Consider the following 19387-nt stretch of genomic DNA (forward strand, 5'->3'; position numbering starts at 1 on the left):
AAAATTCAGAAAAGCAGTGGATACCCTACTGTACAACAGGTTCCACTACTATTCTCATGTGCATTTTAAGCCTTTTATTATTAAACTCATCTTACACCTGACTTCTCATCTGTAAAGATGTCAGCCAGGGTGTATTTGCACTATAGACTACTCTAATGGTTCAGCCCATACTCAAACTGGTAGTCCACTTAACTTAAGCTCTGAAATTTTCATTAAAATTGCAGCTATAACCAATCCTTAAGTGGTTCTTGATTCAAACTGAACAAACTATAAGCAGCTATACTCAATTCGTAATTGGATTCAAACAACGCTTCAGCAGAAATCAAACACCGTGCGTCAAATTATTGTCATTCAAAACTGAAACTAATCGACGACATATATCGAATCGACTATGTGAATTACAACACACACAATCAATAGCAGATAACCAAACTTGAACAGGCACAAATATGATTTTATGTTAATAGGCACGGGGATTTGTGGAAAACTTAACTGATCGACGGAACTTATTCGACTCGATTACACAAACTGTAATTACACGCAATAAACACACAGAATCAAATTTGACCAAATAAAGATCTGGGTGAGATGGACAGAATAGTCGACACAAACTGAAAACAAATCGAACTGACATTTAAACACATGAACAAACATTAACAAAACAAACAACATGGAGCTGACAAGGAAAAGAAAAAAGAGAAATACCTTAAAGAATTGAAAATCAGACGACCCTGTGTCGGATTTTGAATCGAACCTCTTTTGGGGTTGAACGGACTTTAATCGAAGTGTTCTCAACTGAGAACACTTCGATTAAGGTCTATTAGACCCCAACCCTCTAATTTAATTGGACAAAACCCTCAGATTCTGGATTTTTAGGGTTCTTAGGGCTGATTTGGGACTCGGGGTTTTCTGGTTAGATTTGGACCAAACCAAGCTTGGTTTGGTCACAAGGGAGGTCAGGGGGGGTACCTGGTATGGATTTTGGGGGGTTTGGCATAGGTTGGGGTCCGGCTTGAATCTTCAAACGAAGATTCGAGACGGTGGGGGAAGATTCGAGACCCATGGTTTGTAAATCCGTGTTCAGGGGGTCGAGGTGTACTAGGGGTGTTAGTCTGGTGGTCACCGGCATTGTTGCCGCCGGGTTTACGGTGAGGTAAAGGAGGGCGGTGCTAGGGTTCTAAGGGGTTTGGGTTCAGTCTCTGAAAGAGACGAAGATGAGGGAGGGGGGTCTGGCTTTGGGCGCGGTGGTGAGAGGGGAAGGCTTACATACGGGACGGGGGGTTGAATTTTGGCCGTTGGATCATCGATGATCAACGGCCTTGATCTTTCCACTTAAGGGGACGGCGTCGTTTTGTCTCAGAGGAGACTGGGTCGATTTTGACGGGAATGGGTTGGTCTATGAGGCGTGTTGGAGACCGTAGGATTGAACAAGATGGACGGCTCCGATTGAACATCCTTATACGGCGTCGTTTGGTTTAAAATGGGAGTTGAATTGGACCGTTAGATATGTTTGATCAACGGTCCAGATCTGATAGGCCTTAAACGACGTCGTTTGGTGAGGCCATAGAGATCAGGGAACCGGACTGGGTCATAAAATGAATTGGGCCTGATTCTTGGTCTCAAATTTAAGCCCAAATCCGGATTTCTTCAATTTTGAACTCCTTTTTTTTCTTTTAATTTCTAATTTATACACAATTCCTAATTAAATTGTAAAATCAAAATAAAACTACACAAATATTAATTAACACTTAACAACAATTATCACACACATTAAACATTTAATTAACATAAAATCACTCAATGACAACAAATAGAATAAAAATGAATATTTTTTGTGATTTTTCCTTTTAAAACCAAATTATGGTTTGATTAATTCCTAATAGTAGAACGATATCCTAAACTTACACGCGACATATATTTTTGTATTTTTATTTGACAAAACTAAACAATCACACACAAAACTACAAATAACTACCAAAAATGCCACGTAAATTCCAAAAAATTGTACAACAAGACCATTTGTTTTATTTTTCGATTTCTTTTGGAGTAATTGTCGTGTAAACAAAAATCACGTGCTCACAGCTGCCCCTCTTTGCCCGAAAACATGCATGGTTTTTGTGCAAAGATAAAGTGAGCGGATATGAGCAATTTTTGCCCGTTGGACTACTCCGTGTGAAGAACATTTTTGAAAGATTTGACTGAATCTTTGCTTCAAAGATTTCCTACATATCCTGGGCTAAACAGGAATCAGGTCAATGTAGTTCGGGAAACTTTGTTCCAGTTGTTCAACTGAAGTCTCAGCCGGTATATACGCTTTGTTCAGGGTTTTGAGCAAGATCTTCTGATGTTCGGCCGACCTCATTAGCAGAGATAGCATAGACACTTTCTCGGGGCACTTGCGTAACTGATCCACCACTTCGTAGTCGGGCATTTTCATCTTTTGGAAGAAAACTTCCGCTTCTTCAACCCTTACAGGCTTCTTGGGTGGGAAGCGCTTCCGTGTGGCATTGTTTAACTCTTGGGTGTCTGAATATCTTCCAACGAAAGTATTCTCTGGAAGTTCCCCCGTGACTTCCCTGCCTTTGTATGTAACCAATGTTCTTTGATAGTTCCATGGTACTGTGGACGGGTCTGTCATTGGCTTCTGTGGTACGCGTCCGATAACCACTGGCTCATTCAGTCGAGGTAGTTTAATCGTCCCCCGGACCACATAGGCCCCTTTCAGTACGTACATTGGTTTTGCCCTTCTGACTTCAAATCTCTGCGGCTTCTCTGATCGACCTCGTGGAATATAAAGGACTTCATTCTTCGCGGGCACCATCGTCACTGTCTTTGTCTCGGCCTACTCTTCAAGCTCAACCTTGACAGTACCAGTCTTCTTTTCCCCTTTTTCTTGCTTCGGGGCCACTTTAGGCTTTCTCCCTGTATCGACAATGGCGATTATAGCTTTCAAGGCGGGATCAAACTCCTTGTCCTCACAGATCATCCCAATCAACGGCCCATTATTGTGAGCGGGCAACAGATTGTTGGTCACGTTTGGGACCTCCTTGTCCCTTAATACTATCTTTCCCTGCTCTATCAAGTTCTCAACCACCCTTCTTAAAGTCCAACAATCATTGGTATCATGCCCTTCTGCTCCCGAATGATAAGCACACCTGACACCGGCTTTGTAAGCAGGTGATGCTGGATTGTGCCTCGTCTGAGGGACTGGTTGCAGGAAACCCATCTGGACTAGCTTTGGGAATAAGGTAGAATACGGTTCACCAATGGGTGTGAAGGTCCGTCTTCTGAGTGGTTCTTGAGGGCGGAAGTTATTTTGAGGTGGTTGTGGATTATAGTGGTTTCGGTAAGGAGGCTGATTTCTGGGAGGTGGAGCTTGGCCTCGATTGGCTTGTTGCGGTGGCTGGACATAAGGATGGGTATTCATGACCATGTAGGGTTGAGGAGCATAGGTCACATTTTGGTGGGGGTAGTAATGTTGTGGGGTTCTTTCTGGAAAATGGGGCCTGAGATTATGATATTCTCTTGTTTCTGATGCCGTCATGGATGTCTCTTCCTTTTTCTTCCCTCTTGCCATTCCTCCGGACCCGCTTTGGACGGCTTGGGAGGTTGCCCTTATGGCTCCCTGACTCAAAATCCTACCCGTTTTCAAACCATCTCTACCATCTCCCCGATCTTGATCGCTTCCGCGAAAGGATTTCCCATGGCTGACATCATGTTTTGGAAGTAGTCTGATTTCTGGGCCTGGAGGAAAGTAGTGACCATTTCTATCTCGTCCATGGGAGGTTTTACCCTTGATGCTTGCTCGCGCCATTTAATAGCATATTCTCTTAAGCTTTCCGAGGGTTTCTTCTTCAAGTTTGACAAAGAATTCCTGTCCGGTGCGATGTCAATATTATACTAAAATTGTCTTACAAAATCTCTAGCGAGATCATCCCAAATATGCCATCGAGATATGTCTTGGTCAATATACCATTCTGAAGCTATTCCTACCAAGCTTTCTCCGAAGTATGCCATCAACAATTCTTCTTTGCCGCCGGCTTCACGCAATTGGTTGCAATACTTCTTGAGGTGAGCAATGGGATCTCCATGCCCATCATATTTCTCAAACTTTGGTGTTTTGAACCCTGACGGCAAATGTACATGTGGGAACATACACAGATCAGTATAGGAAACACTCTTCTGCCTGCTTAAACCTTGCATATTTTTCAAACTCTGCTCGAGGCTCCTCATTCTTTTTGCCATCTCATCTTGTTCAAAAGCTTTGGGATTTTGGTCTTGCCCAGACGCAAACTCATATTGAGGTTGTTGAGGATAAGTGTTGGTGGTAAACCGAGTTGGTTCCAGTGAGAAGGATGGTGCTTGAAATGTGAATGAGGACGAGTCAATATTCGGCCTGTGCGTAGCGGGTTGTGCCACGATTGGACAGGGCGGTGCGGTGAATATGTTTGCAGCTACATCTGTCATTGTCATCCGGGGATAAGACTCAGGGGGTGATCCAGCAGAGTGGGCTGAAATGGTCGGGTACCCGAATGGGGTAGTTGGATAGCTTATGGGGACGTTGGAAGTCCCACTTGTCCTAGAGAACAACTCGGGGAATCCAGGGATTACACTCGGTGGCTCTTTTCCGTTGTTCCAGTCATCCAACATTTCCAACATGCGGAGCCGCAAGATTCTGTTTTCCTCAGCAGTTGTTGACTCGGGAGTTGGGATGGCCGAGATGGAACTCTCCTCGGAGACAGGAACTGTCGGCAAAGGAATTTGTGAAGACATCTCTATACTTCCCTTTGATCTCGTAAAGTAAGTGTGAATACTTCCTCTCGACCTAGTGACGGGCAACTGAACACTTCCTTTCGACCTCGTAAAGTATGAATGGGAGGCCAGACCTCCACTAAACCAAACCACCTTTTCTAAACCTGGACTTAGCAGCAAACAAATGGTTAGTTTGAAACAAATAACAGACAGGTAATCTCATGTTGGGGCGTGATGCACCTATACAGTTATGTGAATTTCTACATGTTTGCATCGATGACATGCGTCATTCCGGCTTCTCTTTAGGCTTTCCTTTATTTATCATATATTTTTTATTGTTATTTTTATTATTTGCAGTTAAAATGTGACCGGATCCGATGAGGATTGCCTACGTATCACGATGCTGTGTGAATCAGATCATTGCGTAGTTCGAAAACAAACGAGTGTAAAAGAAGCACACATTTTTTATTACTAAAACAATCTATTACAAACTAACATTTTTTATAAAGGGGAAAACAACAAGATTTGAATTAAATACAAACTCAACAACTACTGATACACCCTGATGCGAAAAGACGGACAGAAGATGCTAAGATACAGACTCGACCTATAAATACATTAAAGTTTCAAGAATTGGCGCCCGCGGGGCATCGTTCGGCCTCGCCACGGTCTTAGGTGTGAGGTCCCTTTCAAGTTGTTCCATCTCATACATGGTATGCTTGACATAAATCATCACTGCCGAGAGAACGGTAATGCTGGTCTTGTTTTCACATCATAGTCACCTCCTGATGATGGCATGGGCAATGGTCTTAATCTTATCCCTGGTTTGTCTCTTTTCTTTGAGTAGGCGCTCTATTTGATAATTACGGGTTGTCATAATCCGAGAATCCTGGAGATATTGATTTTGCCACTACTGAATTTCTACTTCCATTTGGGCTAGGAGCTTGTGGCAACGTCTATTTTCAGCTTCAAAGGTTCGGGTTTGCTCAACTGCTCTGTCCTCAAGAGTGACCACCTTTTTCTTCAAATTGGCAATGGTTTGCTCGTGATGCCTTTTCAACTGCTGCAGGTACCAGTTACGCTTTTCTGTCCTTCTTGCTCAGTGTGCTTCGAGTCCCGCTATGGTATTTTCAAGATTTTCTGACTCACTCCGGCACTCCCCAATTTCCATCCTTAAACCTTTTATCAATCGTTCATCTGAACGGGCTCCTTTGTTGGTTATCAGCGGCTATCCTTATCTGCTGGATCTGGGCCCTGAGCATTTCGTTTTCCTGGGCCAACCTGTTCTTTTCTCCCAGATCAGTAGCAACTTGCACGTTGTGCTCATATTTTAGACCTTCGACTTGTCGCTTTAATTTGCCGATTTCGACGCAATAGCCTCTTTCCTTTGCTAACCAATCCCATTGATTTTGTGATGACTCGGCAAAATTCAGGATGTGGGGTGTTTTAGCTGGCCTTTCGTGTTCAAGTTCTCTTCTGTACCATGCAAGGTAACCTGGCGCCGTTTCACTTTTGGCCCGATCCTGGCGGACTTTTGCTTCAAGAAATTGTCCGTCAGGGCTAATCTCAATTGTTTGAGCACTAAGATCTTCCTCGTGTGGCACTATCTGGCATCTCTCGAGTTGTCTCAAAACTTGATAGGGTGCATAAGGTTGAATGCTCTTGAATCCCATCAGTAGGAAGTGAGTTCTAGCCGCTGGCATATACATGACCTCATCAACAGGCAACCATCCCAGTTTCCTCTGTATTTGGCTGGCAGTGAGAGTCTGAAAGAATGAAGTCCATGCCATAACTCCTTCGGCCAGACTGACCTCCTTGGTTCTCGTGTAAAACTCTTCTATGCAAGTTTTCTTCGAGGAACCATGGCTCAAAAGCTCGGAATGATGGCAGAGATGTTCAGTCATCCATATTTGTAGCAGTAAGTTACACCCTTCGAAGAAGTTCCCCCTGGCTTTGCAGGCTGTGAGAGCTCGAAAGATATCAGATACCACCATAGGCGCGAGAGTACTTTCATTCTGAGTGAACAAAGTACTGATGACCCCGGATATTTTCAGATCGATATTTCCGTCTTTCCTCGGAAATACCAGAAGGCCCAAAAATGTTATCATGAAAGCCACCCGTTTGTGCTCATCCCACTTCTAACGGCTACCTTTGCTGTATAGCTTGGTAACCGGATTATTGAATCCTCCTACATGACCATATCTGTCGTATATGAAGCATGGATTACAAAAACCTGCGGCCAAATCTGGGTTATGGACTGTCCTGGGTATCTTTAGTGAGTCTAGAAATCGATGCACCATGACAGCTCTTGGGGAAACCAGGTATTTTCGCCTTAATGGAAGTTCAGCATTTCTGATGTACCCAGCTATTTCCTCCAGAGTCGGGGTGAAATCAAAATCGGAGAAGTGGAAGACATTGTGCGATTGGTCCCAGTAGGTGACCAAAACTCTTATGATATCTCTCCGAGGCTGGATTTCCAACAAATCTATGAGACCTTTCAGATATTTCTTCACCTCATCTTGCCCTTCAACACCTAGATCATTCCACCATAGCCGCAACTTGACAGGGATTTTAGTCATTATCGAAAAGCGTTCATTTTGCATTGTGCTCATCCTACACATTTATTAAGGTGACTTAAGCAAAAATGATTTGACTCAAAAATGATTTGACTACATTTTAGAAAGAAAGATCTGATTTTCGACCACGGCCTTTCAGCACTTCGGGGATGAAGATTTTAAGGCTGTGAGGGTCAACCGATCAAAACTCTAAAAGATGATCGAAAGTGGCCGTTTATGCAAAGTCAGCCTTCCGCCGTCCCTTTCAGGAACATTTGGCTATTTTTGACAAAAACAATCACTTGATTTATTTATGACTCTTTTATTTTTTTTAGAATGGTGACCCGACATTGGGAACATGGCCTCGCGAGCCTCGGGGACGAGGATCCTAAGGCCATTGGGCAATTTGGTCACAAAAATAAAAATGACCAAAATGGCTGTTTATGCAAAGTCAGCCTTCCGGCGTCCCTTTCGGGAACATTCGGCTATTCTTGACAAAACGGCATCACCCGACTCATTTATGACGAAATTAAAATTCTAACATTTTGGCTATTTTGGAAAAAGGGGAAGTTGGACCCGATGAGGGTTGCCTACGTATCTCGCACCCTGTGAGAATCAAACCGGCGTAGTTCGGGTGGATCAGGAATAGGGGAAATAAACTAAACCCCCCCCCCCTTTTTTTGAATAAAATCTTTTAAAGAAAAGGAGAAAATATTTTTTTGGGATTTTTATATTTTTTGTTTTTTTTATTTATTATTTTTTGAAAAGAGACGAAGACTAAAGAAATATTTTTTCTTTGAATTTTAAACTTCTTTTCACTTCTCTTTTTTTGAAACTTCGAAAAATCTTTTAAGGAAGTATTTGGACTATTAGTCTGAATTTATGAAAGAGATACTACAAAAGAAAAAATATTTTTATATTTTTTTTTTGAATTTTGAATTTTCCCCTTTTTTTATTTTTAAACAAATACTTTTTTTGGATTTTGAAAGTGATTAAAAGGAAATTTTTTTTTGTTATATATATTTTTTTTAATAAATCAAACTAAAAGACAAATTTTGTTTTCATTTTATTTTAATTATCTCCCTACGCTGCTATTTTTCTTTTCCTTTTTGAATTTTTTTTCAGAAACCGGTCAGCATGCAAATCTGAAGCAAATAAATGCGCAAAACAAACGGGATGCAGCAGGATGGTCTTTTCATTTCGGGTTGCTTGTCCTAGACGGACCCAACCCCTGTGTTGAGTCCCCTATGTCAAATGCAACATGATGCAAATAAGCGTTCCTACTAGGGATCCGGCATGAGGTTTTGTTATACTAGGTTTATAACCTGGGTATATGTTCTAGACTGTGTACCCGAGCGGACAACTCGAGTCGAGGAGGGGGCTACGTACCGGGGACCCGCGAGATCGTCCGGCTTTGTAACTTGTCCGGCCTCTTTCTTATTTCAGGGTATGACACTAACAGAATAGCCCCAGCAGAGTCGCCAGAGCTGTCACACCTCCTTTTTGCGCGCCCGCCCCGAAGGGTAAATGCGCGAGGGAGTTTTTCCAATTTAAGTGACAATATTCGAAATGGGATTATTTATTTAATTCAGAGTCGCCACTTGGGAAAGGTTTGGCTTTTGGTGTCCCAAGTCACCGGTTTATCTTGAATCCCAATTCGAGGAAAATATTCGACTTTCCAAATGAAGTCTGCGAACCAGAAATTCTAAGTAAGGAATTCTGTTGACCCGAGGGAAGGTGTTAGGCACCCCCGAATCCCGTGGTTCTAGCACAGTCGCTTAAATTGTTATAATGGCTAAATATCTGATTTTAATACATGTCATAACTTGTATGCTTTTATTATTATTTATTTTTTATGGAATTGCAACGTCGTGAAAAATGCATTTCGAACCACGTCGCAATCAATGCGCCCGCGGTTGTTAATACATTCCAACTCCGTTGAGATTTAGATTTGGGTCACATAAATGCGCACCCGAATTTAAGAATGTAATTTAGCTAAGTCGCGCCTAAAGAGTCTAACGCGTTATTATCTTGGGGAAGGCTGTGAAATTCACTAAACAGTCCATCCCAAATTCTAAGTATTTTTATTATGACCAATTATTGATGGCCCCGCAATTTACATTTTTATTTGGCGAGCCTCGTCTCATTTTATTTAAAGGTCAATCCTAAAGCGACTATGGTTCCCCTATTTATTTGTCTCTAAAAAAATGAAGAAAAAGGTCCTAGTTAGTCGTTGTTTAAGAAATGTTATACTTAGGCCCATTGAATTCATACGAGTCTAAATCTTAAACCAAATTGGGCCTCGAATATAGCTCCATTTAAAAGAATCCTTGCCAGTCATAAACCAAAGGCCAGCCCATCATGGGACTGGGTCGCCTGTGAGAGGCACCGAAGTCCAACAGCCCAAGGATGAACTGTTGCCAGTTTTTATATTTGAACAAATACACATTAACATCTTAATTTCAAAACATTCCAATAATTGCAATTGGTAACAAGGAAGAGCATTCCAATTTTAGGGCCTCAAATGAATGAACTAAGCTGAGTAATTTAACTAAATGATTTTATCTATAGCTTATTCGAACTATTTAACGGCTTAATTTCAAAATAGTGTATAAAATTTAGCAAGAAAGCGTTATTAAATATAATTCTCCAAACATCCGTGACTTTGAAATTAAAATTATTAAACCAAAAGGTTATCCAGCTAGAGTTGAGCACATGTCCATACACTAGTTAACAAGTCTATTTCCAACTGTCATTAGACACACGAGGCGAACTCGATTTTGTTTCTAGCTACATTTTAACTCAAATTTTAAAACCAAATTGTGTCACAGCCCATCTAGATTAATAGTTTAACAGCTTGATGTCATGAAGACATTTGACTACTAAGAATGAAGTGAACTAGGCTGAATCAAAATCAATGTCAACTAATAGAGGGTATGGAGACAAATTTCACAACTAAACTAGTTTGAACTCAGTTTTCAGCCTACTACAGTCAACAAATTCACAGTCCAAAAATAAAGTTCTAATTATTTTACAAAACCTAAATGTCCCCGCAAAAGTAATGTAATTACAGCCCAATAACAGTTGAGATCTTCTGAAATCACCCAAATCCAAAGCAATTGCAATTTCGATTGATATGGACATACAACGAGGCAAGTATATTAAAACAACTTTCACTTCATCTCACTCTCAAAATTGGAAATCTACATCAAAGTCTTGAAGTGTACCTGGATTCGAAATAGAGGAGAAGTAAAGGATCAATTTGACAGGAGCAACACAGCAACAACAGCTCAACAATGATTTAGCACCCATAAATGTTTGACAACCACACAGAAACCAACAAAAGAAACAACCAACCACTTGAAATGCCCCCAAACAAATTCGACAGTGAGCTTAAATTGCTTAATGAAACTTCTTGGAACAACACTTAACCAAAAACCAAACCAGGCAGATCCAAATATACTCAATCAAACTGCCAAATACTCCTAAATGTTGCTGAAATTAAAGGGAGATAGATTTTAGAGAGGTTTTTGATGGCTGAAACTTTTGGAGTTTACAGGGGTGTCCTCTTATCTTCTTTTTTTCTCTGATCCCCCCCTCTGAAAACCCTTGGTCTCTTTTTATATCCCTATAGAAGGGAAGAACCCCCTTTAAAGACAGGCTGCCCAGAGCTTAAAATAAGCCTTAAAGGCTGTCATCTCCACTTAAGATTGTCTAGGCATGGGGTTTTCTTCTACTTTAAACTACTTGAATTCAGAAAGGCAGTGGATACCCTACTATACAGCAAGTTTCACTACTATTCTCATGTGCATTTTCAGCCTTTTATTATTAAACTCATCTTACACCTGACTTCTCATCAGTAAAGATGTCAGCCAGGGTGTATTTGCACTATAGACTACTCTAATGGTTCAACCCATACTCAAACTGGCAGTCCACTTAACTTAAGCTCTGAAATTTTCATTAAAATTGCAGCTATAACCAATCCTTAAGTGGTTCTTGATTCAAACTGAACAAACTATAAGTAGCTATACTCAATTCGTAATTGGATTCAAACAACGCTTCAGCAGAAATCAAACAGCGTACGTCAAATTATTGTCATTCAAAACTGAAACTAATCGACGACATATATCGAATCGACTATGTGAATTACAACACACACAATCAATAGCAGATCACCAAACTTGAACAGGCACAGATATGATTTTATGTTGATAGGCACGGGGATTTCTGGAAAACTTAACTGATCGACGGAACTTATTCGACTCGATTACACAAACTGTAATTACACGCAATAAACACACAGAATCAAATTCGACCAAATAAAGATCTGGGTGAGATGGACAGAATAGTCGACACAAACTGAAGACAAATCGAACTGACATTTAAACACATGAACAAACATTAACAAAACAAACAACATGGAGCTGACAAGGAAAAAAAAGGAGAAATACCTTAAAGAATTGAAAATCAGACGACCCTGTCTCGGATTTTGAATCGAACCTCTTTTGGGGTTGAACGGACTTTAATCGAAGTGTTCTCAACTGAGAACACTTCGATTAAGGTCTATTAGACCCCAACCATCTCGTTTAATTGGACAAAACCCTCAGATTCTGGATTTCTAGGGTTCTTAGGGCTGATTTTGGACTCGTGGTTTTCTGGTTAGATTTGGACCAAACCAAGCTTGGTTTGGTCACGAGGAGGTCAGGGGAGTAACTAGTATGGATTTTGGGGGGGTTTGGCATAGGTTGGGGTCCGACTCGAATCTTCAAACGAAGATTCGAGACGGTGGGGGAAGATTCGAGACCCATGGATTATAGATCCGTGTTCAGGGGGTTGAGGTGTATTAGGGGTGTTAGTCTGGTGGTCACAGGCATCGTTGCCTCCGGGTTTACGGTGAGGGAAAGGAGGGGCAGCGCTAGGGTTCTAAGGGGTTTGGGTTCAGTCTCTGAAAAAGACGAAGATGAGGGAGGGGGGGTCTGGCTTAGGGAGCGGGGGTGAGAGGGGAAGGCTTATATACGGAACGGGGGGTTGAATTTTGGCCGTTGGATCATCGATGATCAACGGCCTTGATCTTTTCAATTAAGGGGACGGCATCGTTTGGTCTCAGAGGAGACTTGGTCGATTTTGACGGGAATGGGTCGGGCTATGAGGCGTGTTGGAGACCGTAGGATTGAACAAGATGGACGACTCCGATTGAACATCCTTATACGGCGTCGTTTGATTTAAAATGGGAGTTGAATTGGGCCATTAGATATGTTTGATCAACGGTCCAGATCTGATAGGCCTTAAACGACGTCGTTTGGAGAGGCCATAGAGATCAGGGAACCGGACTGGGTCATGAAATGAATTGGGCCTGATTCTTGGTCTCAAATTTAAGCCCAAATCCGGATTTCTTCAATTTTGAACTCCTTTCTTTTTTTTCTTTTTTTTCTTTTAATTTCTAAATTAAACACAATTCCTAATTAAATTGTAAAATCAAAATAAAACTAAACAAATATTAATTAACACTTAACAACAATTATCACACACATTAAACATTTAATTAACATAAAATCACTCAATGACAACAAATAGAATAAAAATGCATATTTTTGTGATTTTTACTTTTAAAACCAAATTATGGTTTGATTAATTCCTAATAGTAGAACAATATCCTAAACTTACACGCGACATATATTTTTGTATTTTTATTTAACAAAACTAAACAATCACACACAAAACTACAAATAACTACAAAAAATGCCACGTAAATTCCAAAAAATTGTACAACAAGACCATTTGTTTTTTTTTCGATTTCTTTTGGAGTAATTGTCGTGTAAACAAAAATCACGTGTTCACAGCTGCCCCTCTTTGCTCACGGGCAGGTTTTCATGCAAAGATAAAGTGAGCGGATATGAGCGATTTTTGCCCGTTGGATTACTTCGTGTGAAGCACATTTTTGAAAGATTTGACTGAATCTTTACTTCCAAGATTTCCTACATATCCTGGGCTAAACAGGAATCAGGTCAATGTAGTTTGGGAAACTTTGGTAGCTGGGACTACCATGGGATTGCAATGCTTGCTGTTACTGCTGTTGCTATTGCCGCTACTGCTTTACCGACCTCCTTATTACAAGCAAAGGAAATTGAAACTGAACTAACTACTTATGCCTGCCAACCACTAGTTACAAGATTCCTATCTATAATTCTTTTGCAACTTGATCTTGGGACTTAGTTGATTCTACTTGTAGACTTCGATCTGAATCTTGATGCTCGCAAGTTATAGGTGCTCGTTTATTTCTGCAGTATTGAGTGAAACGGGATTGGCGGAGCTCGGGAATTTAATCAAATTTTGAGCAACCTGCCCTTTAATTGTTCCAATATTTGGGAACATCTTCTTTTTGTTCTTTTCTTCTTTTCTTTATTCTGGATTGAGACTCATCCCGTAGGTTATCTCGATCCATGCGCCTCGAGGTCAGACCTGCTGAGACAACAAAACAAACGAACGAAATTTTCTTCCCTAGTTTCACTAGGAAAATTTTGTGAGTTAATTGCCATGAAAATTTACAGAATTGATGAGGGGATTGGAAACCTCAAGTCTAAAAGGTGCAACTCACGGATTGGAGCCCTAATGTCGCAAAAGGTAAAAACGTGCAACGTAGGGATTGGAGCCCTAATTTTGGCTAAAAAGGAAAAATCGCTCAACTCAGGTATTGGAGCCATAATGCTGGCTAAAGGAAAATTCGCTCAACTCAGGTATTGGAGCCCTAATGCCGGCTAAAGGAAAGTTGCTCAACTCAGGGATTGGAAACCTAATGCTGGCTAAAAGGAAAATCGCTAAACTTAGGGATTGGAGCCCTAATGTCGGCTAAAGAAAATTCGCTCAACTCAGGGATTGGATCCCTAATACCTGCTAAAGGAAAAACGCTCAACTTAGGAGCCCTAATGTCGGCTAAAAGAAAACAAAACGCTCAACTCAGGGATTGGATCCCTAATGCTGGCTAAAGGAAAGACGCTCAACTCAGGGATTGGAGCCCTGATGTTGGCTAAAAGAAAGGTTGCTCAACTCAGGGATTGGAGCCCTAATGTCGGCTAAAGGAAAAACACTCAACTCAGGGATTGGAGCCCTAATGTCGGCTAAAGGAAAGTTGCTCAACTCAGGGACTGGAGTCCTAATGCTGGCTAAAAGGAAAATCGCTCAACTTAGGGATTGAAGCCCTAATGTCGGTTAAAGAAAATTCGCTCAACTCAGGGATTGGAGCCCTAATGCCGGCTAAAGGAAAAATGCTCAACTCAGGGATTGGAGCCCTAATGTCGGCTAAAAGAAAAAGCGCTCAACTCAGGGATTGGAGCCCTAATGCTGGCTAAAGGAGAAACGCTCAACTCAGGTATTCGAGCCCTAATGCCGACTAAAGGAAAAACGCTCAACTCAGGGATTGGAGCCCTAATGTCGGCTAAAAGAGAAAACGCTCAACTCAGGGATTGGAGCCCTAATGCTGGCTAAAGGAAAAAATGCTCAACTCAGGGATTGGAGACCTAATGATGGCTAAAGGAAAGACGCTCAACTCAGGGATTGGAGCCCTGATGTCGGCTAAAAGAAAAGTTTCTCAACTCAGGGATTGGAGCCCTAATGTCGGCTAAAGGAAAAACGCTCAACTCAGGGATTGGAGCCCTAATGTCGGCTAAAGAAAAGTTGTTCAACTCAGGGATTGGAGCCCTAATGCTGGCTAAAAGGAAAATTGCTCAACTTAGGGATTGGAGCCCTAATGTCGGTTAAAGAAAATTTGCTCAACTCAGGGATTGGAGCCCTAATGCCGGCTAAAGGAAAAATGCTCAACTCAGGGATTTGAGCACTAATGTCGGCTAAAAGAGAAAGCGCTCAACTCAGGGATTGGAGCCCTAATGCTGGCTAAAGGAAAAACGCTCAACTCAGGGATTGGAGCCCTAATGCCGGCTAAAGGAAAAACGCTTAACTTAGGGATAGGAGCCCTGATGTCGGCTAAAAGAAAAGTTGCTCAACTCAGGGATTGGAGCCCTAATGTCTGCTAAAGGAAAAACGCTCAACTCAGGGATTGGAGCCCTAATGTCGGCTAAAAGAGATAGCGCTTAACTCAGGGATTGGAGCCCTAATGCTGGCTAAAGGAAAACCGCTCAACTCATGGATTGGAGCCCTAATGCCGGCTAAAGGAAAAATGCTCAACTCAGGGATTGGAGCCCTAATGTCGGCTAAAAGAGAAAACGCTCAACTCAGGGATTGGAGCCCTAATGCTGGCTAAAGGAAAAACGTTCAACTCAGGGATTGGAGCCCTAATGTCGGCTAATGAAAAATCGCCCAACTCAGGGGTTGGAGCCCTAATGCTGGCTAGAGGACAATGCTCAACTCAGGGATTGGAGCCCTAATGCTGGCTAAAAGGAAAATCGCTAAACTTAGGGATTGGAGCCCTAATGTCGGCTAACAGGTTGATATTGGGGATTCTAAACTAAACCTCTTCTTTTGAATTTTTTTCTTACTTCCTTTTTCGCTTTTTTTTATTATTATTATTATTTCATTTTTTGTTTAGTAAAATGCAGGAGAGAATTTGGGGACACTTCCCTTTTGGGTTGATTCCTTATTGCAAAGTTGTTTCTTGCACTTGTGCATTTCTTTTCCTTTTGGGCGGCACTTGCTTTTTGCACGGTTGCTTTGGATCGCACCTGTCTCAATTTTCCAAACAAAGAAAAATTGTCAGTTTGAAAACGGTGGTTGGTTCAGTGGCCTTGATCGTCCAATTGCTTGGTCCCGGCCTCATTCCTGTTGAGAAAATTCAGCCGTTGATTGGATTCACAGGCGATCCCCTTTAAAACTGATTAGACTCGGATTTCCGGATTTTGCGATGATTCGCCCGTGTAAGGCTTTGGTTCTTCCATCCCATTCGGACTCAGTGGGGATTTTTATTGGGGCATACTCGTTGGGGATTTTTACAAGGCAGACTCGTTGGGGATTTGCTGGGGAAGATTCTTTGGGGATTTTTACAAGGGGAGACTCTGTGGGGATTTGCCAGTTTTTTTTTTGTGGCTTTACTTCGAAAGCAATCAACATCATGATCAGTCGGGATTGGACTGACGTACCACTGAAGCGGGGTATTTTCTTCACTTCTTACTAAATGGAGCTCCGTGAAACCGGTCCTGCCACCTTTTCTTTCCAGCATATTTTGGAATTTAGGGTTAAAGCGAAAGGGATTCAAGGAAAGGTAAAACAAAGAGCGGAGAAAACGAATTTAAAGAAAAGTGTCCCTTTTGGGACAAGAAAGACTTATCTGAGGCAACATGCTGACTTTAAATTCACATGACATGCTTTTTGGACTGGATGCCCGACCCTCATAAACTTGCATTTCCTCATGAACCAAAACGGATCTATGTTTCCGAACCAAGAAACCTTGCCAGAACTTTCTGAGGTGGAATCATCTTTTCGGCCGACAGCGCCCTTGGCGGGTTTTCGCTAGTCGACCTCTCTCATTTCTCTTCTCACTGTCGCCTGATAGCACTCTTTGCGAGTTTTTACTAAACAAGCTCTCTCATTTTCGATTTCTCTAACCCCGTCGCCTTATGGTGCCCGAAGGTTTTCACCGATAAGACTCTCTCATTTTATTTCTCTCAATTTAGAATGTATCGGCTTCCCATCATGATCTTTCTTGGTTTCCCCTGCCTTTGGCAATTGATCCGAAGGACTTGTACTTGGTAAAAGAATTGTGGATGAAATTACAACTTTGGAACCATTTGGTGGGCCGCAGTTTCAACTTCAGGGTAAATTGGATTTTATTTTTTGTGTGACTGAACCCCAAGGAGAGGTTGCCTACGTATCCTTTCGGAATCAAGTCAGACGTAGTTCAGGCTCAATCAATGTTGGTATTTTTTTTTTAAAAAATTAGGTAGCCAAAGAAATGTAACCGGCTCAAAGGGCTTGTAGAGAGAGTTTGGATAGCGGGGATAAAACCTTCATCATCCCAAATGGGCCAAGACATCACCGAAGTAAACTCAGACATAGTACCTTTTGACTGCATCCGCATTCACCGCTGTTTCAGGATCATTTCCTTCGATATCGCCTAGATACAACGCTCCTCTCGGCAATATCTTCCTGATGATGTATGTGCCTTTCCAATTAGGAGAAAATTTTCCTTTCGCTTCCTGGTGATGTGGTAGAATGCGCCTTAATACCAGTTGACCTACTTCAAAATTCCTGGGTCGTACTTTCTTGTTGTAAGCACGGGCCATTCTTTGTTGGTACAACTGCTCGTGACAAACTGCGGCCATTCGTTTCTCATCAATCAAAGTCAACTGCTCCAATCGAGTCTTAACCTACTCGCTATCTTCAATTTCTGCTTCAACAATGGTTCGGAGCGAAGGAATTTCTACCTCTGCTAGTATCACAGCCTCGGTCCCATAAACCAACAAGTAAGGGGTTGCCCCTATTGATGTGCATACTGTAGTGCGATATCCCAGCAAAGAAAATGGTAATTGTTCATGCCATTGTCGGGAACTCTGGATCATTTTCCTCAAAATCTTCTTGATGTTCTTGTTTGCTGCTTCAACAGCGCCATTGGCCTTGGGCCGATAAGGAGTGGAGTTCCTATGCGTTATTTTGAACTGTTCGCATACATCCCCCATCAAGTGACTATTCAAGTTTGCCGCGTTATCTGTGATGATAGTTGCAGGAATACCGAAACGACAGATAAGATTTGAATGTACAAAATCCACCACAGCCTTCTTAGTGACCGATTTGAGAGTAACAGCTTCTACCCATTTTGTGAAGTAGTCTATAGCGACCAATATGAATTTGTGCCCATTTGAAGCTTTTGGCTCAATCGGACCAATGACGTCCATACCCCAAGCGACAAAAGGCCAAGGCGCCGACATAGGATGTAGTTCTGTGGGAGGTGCATGAATCAAATCACCGTGCACCTGACACTGATGACACTTCCGAACGAAACTAAAACAATCCTTTTCCATGGTTATCCAGTAATAACCCACTCGAAGGATCTTCTTTGCTAAAACATACCCATTCATGTGGGGCCCGCATACTCTCGCGTGTACCTCATGCATGATTCTTCCTGCCTCCTCGGCGTCAACACATCTTAACAAGTTGAGGTTCGGGGTTCTTTTATACAATATCTCGCCGCTTAAAAAGAAACCACCTACATGCCGCCTAATAGTCCTCTTTTGATCTCCAGTAGCATGTTCGGGATATTCTTGTGCCTTCAAGAACCTCTTGATATCATGGTACCATGGCTGGGTACATGATCCTGCCTCGATTACACTACAGTAGCCGTGTCTTTCCCTGATTTGGATTTCCAAGGGATCGATGTGGGCGTTGCCTGGGTAAGGTAACATTGAACCTAAGGTGGCAAGTGCATCTGCTAGTTCATTCTGCCACCGCGGGATATACCTGAACTCTATTGATTTGAATCACTTGCCGAGATCCTCCATGTGCTGTCGGTAAGGAATAAGCTTGACATCTCGAGTTTCCCATTCTCCTTGGGCTTGCCGGATAATCAGGTCAGAATCCCCTATAATCAATAAATCTTTAACATCCTGATCGATCGCCATATGCATGCCCATGATGCAGGCTTCGTATTCAGCTGTATTGTTCGTGCAAAAGAAACGAACCCTAACTGTAGCAGGATAGTGCTGACCAGTGGGTGAGATCAAGATTGCCCCGATTCCTACACCTTTGGCGTTTACAGCCCCATCAAAGAACATCTTCCAAACATGAGCGTTTTTCGAGACTACTTCTATGGTGTTTATTTCTTCATCTGGAAAATAAGTACTCAATGGTTGGTATTCCTCATCAACCGGGTTCTCGGCCAAATGATCCGCTAACGCCTGGGCTTTCATCGTCGTGCGAGTGACATAGACTATGTCAAATTCAGTAAGAAAGATTTGCCACTTGGCTAGTCTGCCAGTAGGCATTGGTTTATGAAATATGTACTTCAACGGATCCAACCTGGTTATGAGGTAAGTAGTATGAGCTTGGAGATAATGTCTCAATTTTTGAGCGACCCACGTCAAAGCACAACACGTTCTTTCCAACAAGGTGTACTTGACCTCATAGCTGGTGAATTTCTT

The sequence above is a fragment of the Nicotiana sylvestris genome, chromosome 1 (assembly GCF_000393655.2).
Source record: "Nicotiana sylvestris chromosome 1, ASM39365v2, whole genome shotgun sequence".
In the NCBI taxonomy this organism is placed as follows: Eukaryota; Viridiplantae; Streptophyta; class Magnoliopsida; order Solanales; family Solanaceae; genus Nicotiana; species Nicotiana sylvestris.